The sequence below is a fragment of the Vicia villosa genome, unplaced genomic scaffold, assembly GCF_029867415.1.
Source record: "Vicia villosa cultivar HV-30 ecotype Madison, WI unplaced genomic scaffold, Vvil1.0 ctg.000109F_1_1, whole genome shotgun sequence".
NCBI classification, from domain to species: domain Eukaryota; kingdom Viridiplantae; phylum Streptophyta; class Magnoliopsida; order Fabales; family Fabaceae; genus Vicia; species Vicia villosa.
In genome coordinates this window covers 1173677-1186279 of record NW_026705020.1, presented here as the reverse complement: position 1 = coordinate 1186279, position 12603 = coordinate 1173677, and positions in this window count along the sequence as shown.

Below are 12603 nucleotides of genomic sequence, written 5' to 3'. Positions count from 1 at the left end.
TTCATTTTGGAGCCTTTTATTTCACGTTTTTCCTCTCAAAATTATCCAACTTTGACAAGACATATCTCCCTCAATTTTTAAGATATGAAGGAGTTCTAGGACTTTTTGGAAAGCTCAAGATATCCTCTACAAGCCACTTTGGAACCTTTTTTCCATTTGAGGATTTTATCTTGATGATATGGGTTTTGAAAAAAAACTGCTTTTGGTTGACTTTCAAAAAGGACCTATAATCTTTTGGACCATATATCTTAAATGAAGCATTTTTGGCCTTGGAATGTGAGAGGCAAAGTTGTAGAGAATTCAATTTCCTTCGAAATGAGCTTTGGTTGGGAAACTTCTGATGTTCCATGTGAAAGTTATGGCCAGTCAAAGTTAGGTTGACTTTTCTCCTTAAGACCCTAATTTAGCAACTTCAAGTTTTGATGATTTCTTAGCTTTCCTTGATGAATCATGATCAACCCTTGATCAAATGAAGAATGTTACTTCAAAATAGTGATGTTGACTAAAAATCAGGAGTTTTGACTGTGATTTGATCATAGTTGACCTTTAGGTCAAACTGATCGACTATTGACCATTTGAGCTGTTTTGTGAATCAAAGCTTGAAATATAGTGGGAAAATTTTGGGGTATGACAAGTGGCCTTTTCACCCTTCTTCTTCTTCTTGATCTCCTTTTCCTAAGAGCTCTTCTAGGTCTCAAGGGTTCAGTAGCAAGGCCTCTTTTAACGACTTGGACCTCTACAGCCACAACAACTTTTGTTCTCTTAACATTGTTGAAAGTTTCAACAGAAGTACTCATTTTGATTCTTCCTCTTCTCTGATTTCTTTAGATGAAGTTCTTTTTGTGTTTTGGTTCAAAGATATTTTCCGTTTTTATATTGGTTCTGTGAGGGCAATGTGTATTTTCATGATGTCAAAACATTGTGACTTTGACCAAATCAATGTGAAACCAAAGGAAACGAGTGGATGCCTCAAGGAAAAGTATTTTTGGCAAAAATCAGTCAACAGGTCGACTCATTGAAGTTACAGGTCGACCTATTGGCAGACTTAAGAAAAAATTCTATGTTGGGGCAGAATGCGTTGACGCATAGCCCTGTTCAGGTCGACGCATGGAACATTGAGGAAATCTCGGGAATGCGCACACCGACCCTACAAGTCGACGCATAGACAATTGAGGAAATCTCGGGAATGCGCATGCCGACCTCATAGGTCGACGCATGTATCACGTTTGCTTCCAACACAAGTGCAGAATTGCAATAGGTCGACCTACACAAATGGATAGGTCGACCTATCGCTAAAATTTCTGGTTTTTGCTGTTTCTAAATGGCTAATGAAAAGGGTGTGGTATATATTATCTTTGATCATTCTCCAGCAAAAGTAACAAGAAACATGAAAGATATACTCAAGCTTCTTCTCATCTTCAACCTTTCGCTTATTGATAGAAAATCACACATAATAATCTTTTTCGATCGTAGTAAGGAACGTGCGTTGATAAGGTTCGACGGTGGACTAAGGTCTTGTTCGAGTGAAGAATGTTGAGGGTGTTTCTTGTATAAAATCTTAGGGTTTTTCCTTCTACATCAAGGTTTTGATTTAAAGGTTTTTGACGATCGTTTCGCTTTGGATCCAATTCAGCCGAGCATAAGGAATTGAGGGATTGTAGATTCGCTCATCAAATTTGCTACAACCGGAGGATTGAAAAGGAAGGATCGGGACGTGATCGGTAGAGATCATTGACATTGACTTGGTTCTACTTGAATCAAGGGGAGGAAAGAATTGTATTCAATTTTACTGCATGTGTGTAGTTGGTGATTGGTAAACTCTTTCCTTGTTAAACATTTTGCAATCAAATAACACTTTCCTAATTTCATTTGAAATTAGGGGCAGACGTACTCCTGCGAGGACGATAGAGGAACTGCCTAAACAAATATCGCGTTCTTTATCGTCTTTAGTTTTATCTTTTCAATATTCGTTTTCGACAAAAATTCATAGTTAAGCAAAAATTGAAACTTGGTGAAAATCGCTCACCAAGTATTTGATAAAATTCCACATTCAATTTTTGGTCAATTTTATGTGAAACAGTTTATTGTGAGTAAATTTCATATAGTGTGTATATTAGCTAATTGATAATTCCGTTGAAACAAGTAATTCCAATTCACCATTTTCATCTGGTTGTAAATTGCACATATCTGGTCCCCGATAACTTGATCGTTCAAGACGATAAGTTTGATTCCGGGGAATCACGTTTTCAAACGCTAAAATTTTCTTAAGTTGGAAAAGGTGGTCTATTCACCCCCCCCCCTCTAGACCATCCCTATCATCTAACAAGTGGTATCAGAGTCTGGTTTATCTAGTGCTTCGCATATAACTTTTTAGAAAATGGAGAACGGTAAAAAAGGGGCGTTTAATAAAGCGCCTGTTTTCACCAGAGAAAGCTATAGTTATTGGAAAGACTGTATGTGCATTCATATCAACTCCGTTGATAGAAAAATCTAGAATGTCATCATCGATGGTCCTATGGCTATCACCATAACCAACGATGCTGGTGTTACCAGACTTAAACCTGAAGCACAATGGGATGAAAAAGATGAAAAGAATTATGCGTATGATTGGAAATCTAGAAACATGATTATAGCTTCCTTAGGGTTGATGAGTACTTTCACGTATCACATTGCCAAACTGCTAAGGCAATGTGGGATGCGTTACAAGTCGCCCATGAAGGAACAAATGATGTTAAGCTAGCTAGAATCAATAATTTGACGCAAGAGTATGATCTCTTTCACATGAAGCAAGGTGAAACCATTGCGGAAATGCAAAAGAGATTCTCTCATATTATCAATCGTTTACACACTTTAGGACACATTACTCCCAATGCTGTTGCTACTAATAAGGTTTTGAGATATCTTAGTAGGGAATGGTAACCTAAAGTCACGACAATCAAAGAAGCCAGCAATCTTACTACATTGGATCTTACGGCTCTATTTGGAAAGCTTGAAGACCATGAGCAAGATCTCATGAACCTAAACAAGCACGAAAAGAAGGAAAAGAAAGACAAGTCAAAGGACACTGAAAAGAAGTTTATTGCTCTAAAGGCTTCAAGTTCAAAGTCATCCACCAAAGATACGTGTGGTAGTGAATCTAGTGATGAAGATGATAGTCTGGATGAAGATATGGGTTTGTTCGAAAGAAGGTATAATAAGTATCTTCGAAAGAATGAAATCAAACACTCGGATAACAATCTCGTCAACTATAGGCGTCAAGCAAAGCCCAACAAGCAAGATGAGAGTAAGAAAACTAAACCTAAAGGATCTTGTTACAATTGTGGTAAGCCGGGTCATTACAAGCCGGATTTCCCTTCGATTAAGAAAGATAAGGCAAAGAGAAAACCTCAAAAGAAGCAAACAAAAGGAAGAAGAGCTTATATCGCTTGGGAGAGTGATAGTGACTCATCTAGCAAAGAAAGCTCAAGTGATGAAGAGGAAACACTCAACCTATGTCTCATGGCACATCAAAAGAAGAAAAAGATTGTAAGTCATGAGAAATATAATAATGTTGATTCTATGTCTTATTTTTAGTTAAAACATGCCTTTGATACTTTACATCATGAAGCTAAGGAAGCCTTTCAACGCTTAGCTTCAAATAAAAAGATTTTCAAATACATTGAGAAGAAAGTTTCCGATTCCAAAAATGAAGTAGAAACTCTCAAGGAATCTATGATTGAAAGTATCAAAGACAAAGGCAAAGATGACAAGAGTTCTTGGTTTAGATGGGGAGGATGTGAAACTTGTCACATTTGGCAAAAAGAAGTTAAAACTATCAAAGCCAAATTAGACAAGGCTTCACTACCCAAGATTACATATGCCATTGATCGATCACATTTCAAAAACAGTATGATAAATCCATACCAACGATATACTTATGTGATAAAAGACCAATCGAGAAAATGTAATGACCATCCAAACTAAACATGTCTATATTGTTGCAAAAGGGGCCACACCATTAGGAAATGTCGCTTTAGGAGATTTTTGGTTCCCAAAGGCATTTTCAAATGGATTCCCAAGAGCAACCTTTGTTTCACTTACACACAAGGACCCAATGAAAATTGGGTACCTATTTACCTTGTTTTAATTTGTAGGTGGAATGTCTTGAGCCATCTTAGAGAAGATGGTTTCTAGATAGCGGATGCTCAAGACATATGACGGGTGACTTATCTTTATTATATGACTTTATGGCTAAGAAGAAAGGATTTGTGACCTATGGTGATAACAACAAGGGTGCTATACTCGGCAAAGGTAGTGTAGGTAATCCCTCTTCTACTACTATCTCAGACGTCTTTCTAGTTGAGGGCCTTAAACACAATCTTATTAGCATCAGTCAATTGTGCGACCAAGGATACTCGGTATCATTTTCAAGAGAAAGTTGCACAATTAGAAACGATGATAAGAAAGATGTGAAGGATAGAAAAACACTTAGAAAGGGGGGGGGGGGGTTTGAATAAGTGTAGTCTAAAAACTTGAACGATAAAAACAATATGCACAGTTATTTTTATCCTGGTTCGTTGTTAACTAAACTACTCCAGTCCACCCCCACGGAGTGATTTACCTCACCTGAGGATTTAATCCACTAATCGCAACAGATTACAATGGTTTTCCACTTAGTCCGCGACTAAGTCTTCTAGAGTATCCTGATCACAACCTGATCACTCCAGGAACAAATGCTTAGACACAAGCTAAGACTTTCTTAGAGTATCCTGACCACCACGTGATCACTCTAATTACAACTGCTTAGACACAAGCTAAGACTTCCTAGAGTATCCTGATCAACACTTGATCACTCTAGTTACTTACAAATTAATGTAATCAAATAAGAGTTTTACAATGCTTCTTAAAAGCTATAATCACAACAGTGATATTTCTCTTGACGTTTAAGCTTAATCTCACTAATATATTACAACAGCAATGTAGTGAGCTTTGATGAAGATGGAGTTTCTGAGCTTTGATTTTGAACAGCGTTTCAGCAAGTCTTTCAGAATAATTTCGTTAAGAATTGGTAACCTTGCTTCTCATCAGAACTTCATATTTATAGGCGTTTGAGAAGATGACCGTTGAATGCATTTAATGCTTTGCGTGTTTCGTACAGCTTTGCATTTAATGTTTCATGCTTTTGTCAACTACCTCGAGCCTTTTTCACGCTGTGTCTACTGACGTTGCCCTTTAATAGCTTCCAACGTTCCTTTTGTCAGTCAGCGTAGCCTGCCACCTGTACTTTCTTCTGATCTGATGTTTGTGAATATAATATTTGAATATCATCAGAGTCAAACAGCTTGGTGCATAGCATCTTCTTGTCTTCTGACCTTGAAGTGCTTCTGAGCGTGATACCATGAGAACTTCAGTGCTTCTGCTTCTGATCTCAAGTTCTTCTGATGCTTCCATAGACCCATGTTCTAATTCTGCCTTGACCATCTTCTGATGTCTTGCCAGACCATCTTCTGATGTTGCATGCTGAACCTTCTGAGACAAAGCTTCTGAGCGCTGATTTGTGCATACTCTTTATATATTTCCTGAAAGGGAAATTGCAATGTATTAGAGTACCACATTATCTCACACAAAACGCATATCCTTGTTATCATCAAAACTAAGAATATTGATCAGAACAAATCTTGTTCTGACAATCTCCCCCTTTTTGATGATGACAAAAACATATATAAATGATATGAATTTGCGATCAGAAAGAGCAGACGGATAAAGACAAATTACACAGCTATAGCATAAGCATGTGAATATGTCTCCCCCTGAGATTAACAATCTCCCCCTGAGATGAATAATCTCCCCCTGAAATAAATACTCGAAGAACTTTAATAATAAAATACTTCCCTGATTATTTCGGTAGAGACGATCACATAAGCTTTTGTCTTCTGATAATTCATAGCTTCTGACTTCTGCTTCCATTGGACAGCTTCAGAACTTGAATTTCTTTAGATCCCTAGAACACTCACAGCTTCTGATTCCTGCTTCCGTTTAGGACAGCTTCAGAACTTGAATTTCTTTGATCTTCAGAACATTCGCAGCTTCTGATTCCTGCTTCCATTTAGGACAGCTTCAGAACTTGAATTTCTTTGATCTTCAGAACATTCACAGCTTCTGATTCATGCTTCCATTTAGGACAGCTTCAAAACTTGAGTTTTCTGGATCTTTAGAACATTCACAGCTTCTGATTTCTGCTTCCCTCGGATAGCTTCAGAGCTTTGAATTTCTTCTTACATCACTTCATGCTAGATTGTATCAGAACATTGTTGAATGTACCAGAGCATCATCAGAGCATCTCTACATCCTGAAATGTTACAGAACAAAACTCAACGACAAAAGTCAGCATGAATGAGTTAGAACATAAAGTGTGTATCAGAACACAAAATATGTATCAGAGCCATATAAGCCATATAGAATATATCAGATCCAATAGACAATGTATCAGAGCAAATAGACAATGATTTGGATCATATTCTATTATCAGAATTTCTGATCATTCTTGCTTCTTGCTTCTGATTCTGAAGCTTCCTACCACTCAGCTTGCTTCAAGAATCCAAGAGCTTGATTCATTTTGTTGCTTCATCATCTCGTTGCTTATCTCGTTGCTTCTTATGTTGATCTTGAATCTTTGATTCCTGCAACAACACAACTTAGAAACATAGAACTTTGCAAGTTCTGTTAGTAAAGCAACTGATTAAATCAAATCATTTATCACATATTTCTCCCCCTTTTTGTCATATCATCAAAAACATAAAAGATTCAGATAAAAACAAAAAGAGACACACGGAGGAAAAAGACGATTTCATTGAAGTTCAAACAACAGGTACAGAAGTACACGAAGAGAAGAAAGACAAGATGCACAAAAAAAACAGATGCAGCAAAAAGCAAAAACAACAGACTCAATCTAAGACGGCCCTAGCCTTGACAGGATCTTGGCCAGCATCTCTTGAACCCCATTGTTGTATCCTTCTTGCCTCTCCATGAAAGCTCTAAACTCATCCTGGTTCTTCTGAAGAACTTCCAGAGTTCTTGCAAGACGGGAAGGTTCATCAGAAGAAGCTTCACCGCTTCTAACCACAGGAATAGCATTGTGATCTGTAGCTTCCATAGATAGATCATTTGCAGGGATTTCCTCAACAGGAACTGATTCGGCAACATGATCTTCTACATCTGCTTCTTGCATAGAAGCATCTCCATATTCTGCAGCTGGAATTTCCGAATCTCAATTCTCAAGTGCCTGAAGAATGGCAGCAAGATTCCTGGGAGCAGAAGGACCTTCAACTTTTGGTGGGTCAACAACTTCTGGAATGACAAAGCTTGGGTCTTTCTCAGAGGGGTTTTCCCTCAAAAAATCAAAGAGGGTCTTGAAATCCCCAGGTAGAACAGGATATTGAGGTATCCAGACCACAATTTCCCTGCAAGGGTTAGCTTCCATTGCAGCAGCAAGCCTTGCTTGTTCCAATTCATCCAAAAAGGGCTTCTCTTCCAAAAGATGTCTTCCTCTGAGACGAACAAACCAGAAGTCTTCATAGCTTCTCAGAATTCCACGAGGTCGTGGGGCAACTTCTATACAGGCTTCCTGAAGTTCTAAAAACAGAGCATCTGATTCTCTGCGTAGGATCCTCCAGAAGTTCCGCATAGCAACATCGTTCAAGCCAGAACTTTCAGCAATTCTGAGAGTATCAAAGATACTTCTGAGATTCCTCTTTACTTTTTCAAAAATTTCACCAATAGGGTAGATGGGGTGGGATTTTAATTGGGTTTTAGAAAAGGCAGGGTTGGGGATAAAATACGGTTGAGGTTCTCTATTCAACCTATAAGAAGATTCTGCTTTAGTATCAGAATCTAACACTACCACTTCAGCTTCAGGACGAGGCTTGGGAGTGTAGTTGCAATCACGGAGCAGCTGTTCATGTGATGTAGAGGTTGGAAAAATAGAGTCACTATGGTTATTTAGAGAGGTAGAAGGAATAGGTTCAAAGGTGGCATGGGGAGGAGGTTGAGAGATGGAGATATTTATGTGTGGTGGAAAGAGAGTTTGAAGGGGTGGTATATCTAGAACAGGATTGATGGTGGGTGGAGACGAAGGAATGGTTACAGGAGAAGATGGAGGTGTAAGAACATGGACAGTTATGGGTGATTCAGATGTGGCTTTTTCTGGTTCAGGGATAGGGGCAACTGCTATTGGTGCAACTTCTGAAATACCAGCAGGAGTGGAATCAGGTTCAGAAATACATATACCTTTGGATGCTTTCTGGAGGGCTTTGACCACAGCCTCAGTCTTCTTCTGCTTCTTACTCTTCGGCTCTTCAACAATTTTTGTTTTGCCACTAGAGATCTCTTTCCTTCTGACGCTTGCCAGAACTTCCTGTTGATTCACAGCCTCTTGAACAATATTTTCTTCATCAGATTCTTGAAGAATCAACTTCCTTTTTCTGGTTTTCTTCTTCTCAACAACTTCAACAATCTCAGCATTGTTATTTGACTTCTTCTTCTTTTTCTAAGCTTCCTTCTTATTTTTCTCAAAATCAACAGAGATAGCCTTAACAACCTTTGCAATGACTTCTTCTGGGACCACTTCTTTCTTGGTGGTAGCAGCAGGATGATCAAACTTTCTTTTGGTCCTTTCTTCCTTCTTGCGATTCACTATAATTGGAGCACCTTTGTCTTGATCTTTAAGACTTTTATCCTCTTTTTGTGACTTCAGATACCTAGTTCTGACTTCTGGTACCTCACTATTGAAGAAGGTTTTAAATTCAGCTAGAACTGGTTCTCTTCTGATTCTTGTTCCAGCAAGAGGTTGAGGAGTCTTAGTGATAGCCTTAATCACTTTCATCTTCTTTAAAGTGAAGGCATTCAGACAGGCCCCAGTTGTGACAGCAAGGTCTTTGATAATACCTTCAGATTCCAGGTTCTCAACAATCTTGGAATGAACCAGAAGATTTGAGATAATTCTACCAAACGGAATGATGGTACAACTTTTTTCTCTGAAGGCATTTCTGGACTCCTTCACAGCCTTCCACATATGGTTGCAGATAATGTAGATAGCATCAACCTTCTTCTTAGTGGCAATGCAGTACAAAATGTATTTTTGCTCATTGTTGATGAAGTCAGAAGCATGTGTCCCTTTCCTGTGATAGAAACACCCAAGAAGAATCTTGGTCCAGATTTTGTAGAGATCTCTCAAATCCTTGACATTCTTTGTTTCATTTATGTCTGGGTAGAGAGTAGACAGGACATCTTCCCAATTTACCCTTTTATCGATTTCAAAAAAACTCCTTCAGCGTTTCTCAGATCAAACATCACCCTTAGGATGTTCTCAGTCACTACCACAAACTTTCCATGGACGAAGGACAAGATTGACTTAGGGGCGACAACTGCATGTACCCAGAATTCCTTGACAAGATCTGGGTAGACTGGTCCACAGAACTCAGCAAACAAAGAAGTCCATCCTTGAAAAATTATATCATCTTTGAGATGAAAATCGTGTTCTTCAATGTTATCAAAATCAACCATAAGTTCACATAGAACTTCTAATTTATCCTTAGGAATGGAGCATGCAACAACTGGAGTGAGTTCCTGATTAACTTCATCTTGAATATGGAGAAGATTAGATGAATCAACGTTTTGAGATGAAGAAGCAGCCATTGAAACAGAATGAACAGCTAGGAAGAACAAAATTCTGGGTTTTCGGTTAGGGTTTTAGAAGCGACTAAGAAGATTTCAAAAGAAAGTATGCAAGAAGAAAGAGAGACTCGGAGCGAAAAAGATATATGAGATGATTTGAAAAGAATATATAGAGACGGATTTTTTTTAAAAAAATGCAATAAGATTAGAAAATGAACAATTACAGAATCAAGAGAAATTAATTTTTATTTACTGATAAGTGACGTTAGGTGAGAGAACGTGGTAAATGAAATGATTTAACACAGTTACCTAGGTCGGCGTCTTTTCAACTGCACGCTTTGTATAAACCGTACAGACACGTGTTCACCATCAGATAATGGATGACAGCTGTAAATTAAGAATAGACTTTACGCCTTTTGATTCTGATCACTGCTTCTGATTGTCATTCTTAAGAAATGATCTGGTTCTGATAGGATCATCTTTCTTTCCAAGGATCACATCTTCTGAATGAGCTGAGGCAAGTCTAGGTGATCTTCTGATAGTTGGTTCTTCAGAAATCCTAAGATTCTCTAAAGATGCAGCAACTTGATCTTCTGATTCGGTACTTCTGAGACTGCCAGCTTCTACAGCTTTGCTTCTTGGTTCTACTGCTTCTGATATATCAATATCAAAATTTGCAAAATTCTCAAACTGCTTTGGTTTTTCAAGACCAAGCTTATCATCAAACCTGATATTGATTGATTCTTCTACAATCAATGTTTCAGTATTGTATACTCTGTAGCCTTTAGAGCGTTCAGAATATCCAAGAAGGAAATACTTTTGTGCTTTAGAATCAAACTTACCAAGATGATCTTTAGTATTCAGAATAAAACATACACATCCAAAAGGATGGAAATATGAAATGTTGGGCTTTCTGTTCTTCCACAATTCATAAGGAGTCTTATTTAGAATAGGTCTTATAGAGATTCTATTCTGAATATAACATGCAGTGTTAATTGCTTCTGCCCAGAAATGCTTAGCCATATTGGTTTCACTGATCATGGTTCTGGCCATTTCTTGTAGAGTCCTATTCTTTCGCTCTACAACTCCATTTTGCTGTGGAGTTCTAGGACAAGAGAAATCATGGGCAATACCATTTTCTTTGAAGAACTCCTCAAAGAGTCTGTTCTCAAATTCGCCACCATGATCACTTCTGACCTTTATGATTTTACACTCTTTCTCAGATTGAATCTGAGTGCAGAATTCAAAGAACACTGAATGAGACTCATCCTTGTGTTTCAAGAACTTTACCCATGTCCAGCGGCTATAATCATCAACGATGACTAATCCATATTTCTTCCCTCTGACAGATGCTGTTTTGACTGGGCCAAACAGACCAATGTGCAAGAGTTCTAACGGCTTTGAGTTAGAAACAACATTTTTAGACTTGAATGCAGGTCTGGAGAACTTGCCCTTCTGACATGCTTCACAAAGAGCATCTGATTTGAATTTCAGATTTGGGAGTCCCCTGACCAGATTTAGTTTGTTAATCTGAGAAATCTTTCTCAAACTAGCATGTCCTAATCTTCTGTGCCAGACCCATTGCTCTTCAGAAACAGACATAAGACAAGTCACCTTCTGCTTCTTAAGATCAGAAAGATCAATCTTATAAATGTTGTTCTTCCTCTTGCCTGTAAATAGGATTGAGCCATCCTTTTGACTTACAGCCTTGCAAGACTTTTGATTGAATATTATGTCATAACCATTGTCACTTAATTGACTTATGGACAATAAGTTATGCTTTAATCCTTCAACAAGAAGTACATTAGTTATGGAAGGAGAGTTACCAAGACTTATGGTTCCAGAGCCAATGATTTTGCCCTTCTGATCTCCTCCAAACTTGACTTCTCCACCTGGTTTAAGCACCAGGTCTTGGAATGTAGACCTTCTTCCCGTCATGTGTCGCGAGCACCCAGAGTCCAGGTACCATGACATTTTGCTTTTTGTCCTCTTTTCTGCCAAGGATATCTGCAATAGGAATAATCTTTTCCTTAGGTACCCACAATTTCTTGGGTCCTTTCTTGTTAGTTCTCCTCAAGTTCTGATTGAACTTGGGTTTAGCAAAATATTTAACAGAAGGAACAGTATGATACTTCTTGTTCTGAGTTCCATGATATTTCTTAGGTTGTGTCACATGCTTCTTGGTGTGTGTTATGTGAAAACTTTGTGCATGTGATGTGTGCTTAATATCATGGGAGTGGCCAAATTTAAATTGGTTATACAGAGGCTTGTATGATATTTTCATATCATCCACAGATTCAAGCTTGTATGGGATTTCACCTTCATAACCAATGCCAACTCTCTTGTTTCCAGACACAGCATATATCATAGAAGCTAGCTGACTTCTGCCAATACTTCTAGATAAGAACTTCCTGAAACTTAAGTCATATTCTTTCAGAATATGATTCAGACTGGGAGTGGATTTTTCTGAATCAGAAGGAGATCCAACATTATTGGATAATTTTAAAACTTTTTCTTTTAATTCAGAATTTTCCAACTCAAGCTTCTTAGTTTCAAATTCAAATTGCTTTTTCAGCTTTCTGTATTTGATACTAAGATGAGCTTTTAATTCAAGAAGCTCTGTTAGACTGGAAACTAACTCTTCTCTAGATAGTTCAGAAAATACCTCTTCAGAATCTGATTCTGATGTAGATTCTGATCCATCATCTTCTGTCGCCATCAGCGCAAAGTTTGCCTGCTCTCCTTCAGAGTCTGATCCTGATTCTGATTCAGAATCATCCCATGTTGCCATAAGACCTTTCTTCTTATGAAACTTCTTCTTGGGATTCTCCTTCTGAAGTTTTGGACACTCATTCTTGTAATGTCCAGGCTCATTGCACTCATAGCAGACAGCCTTCTTCTTGTCAGATCTTCTGTCACCAGAAGATTCTCCTCGTTCAAATTTCTTTGAAC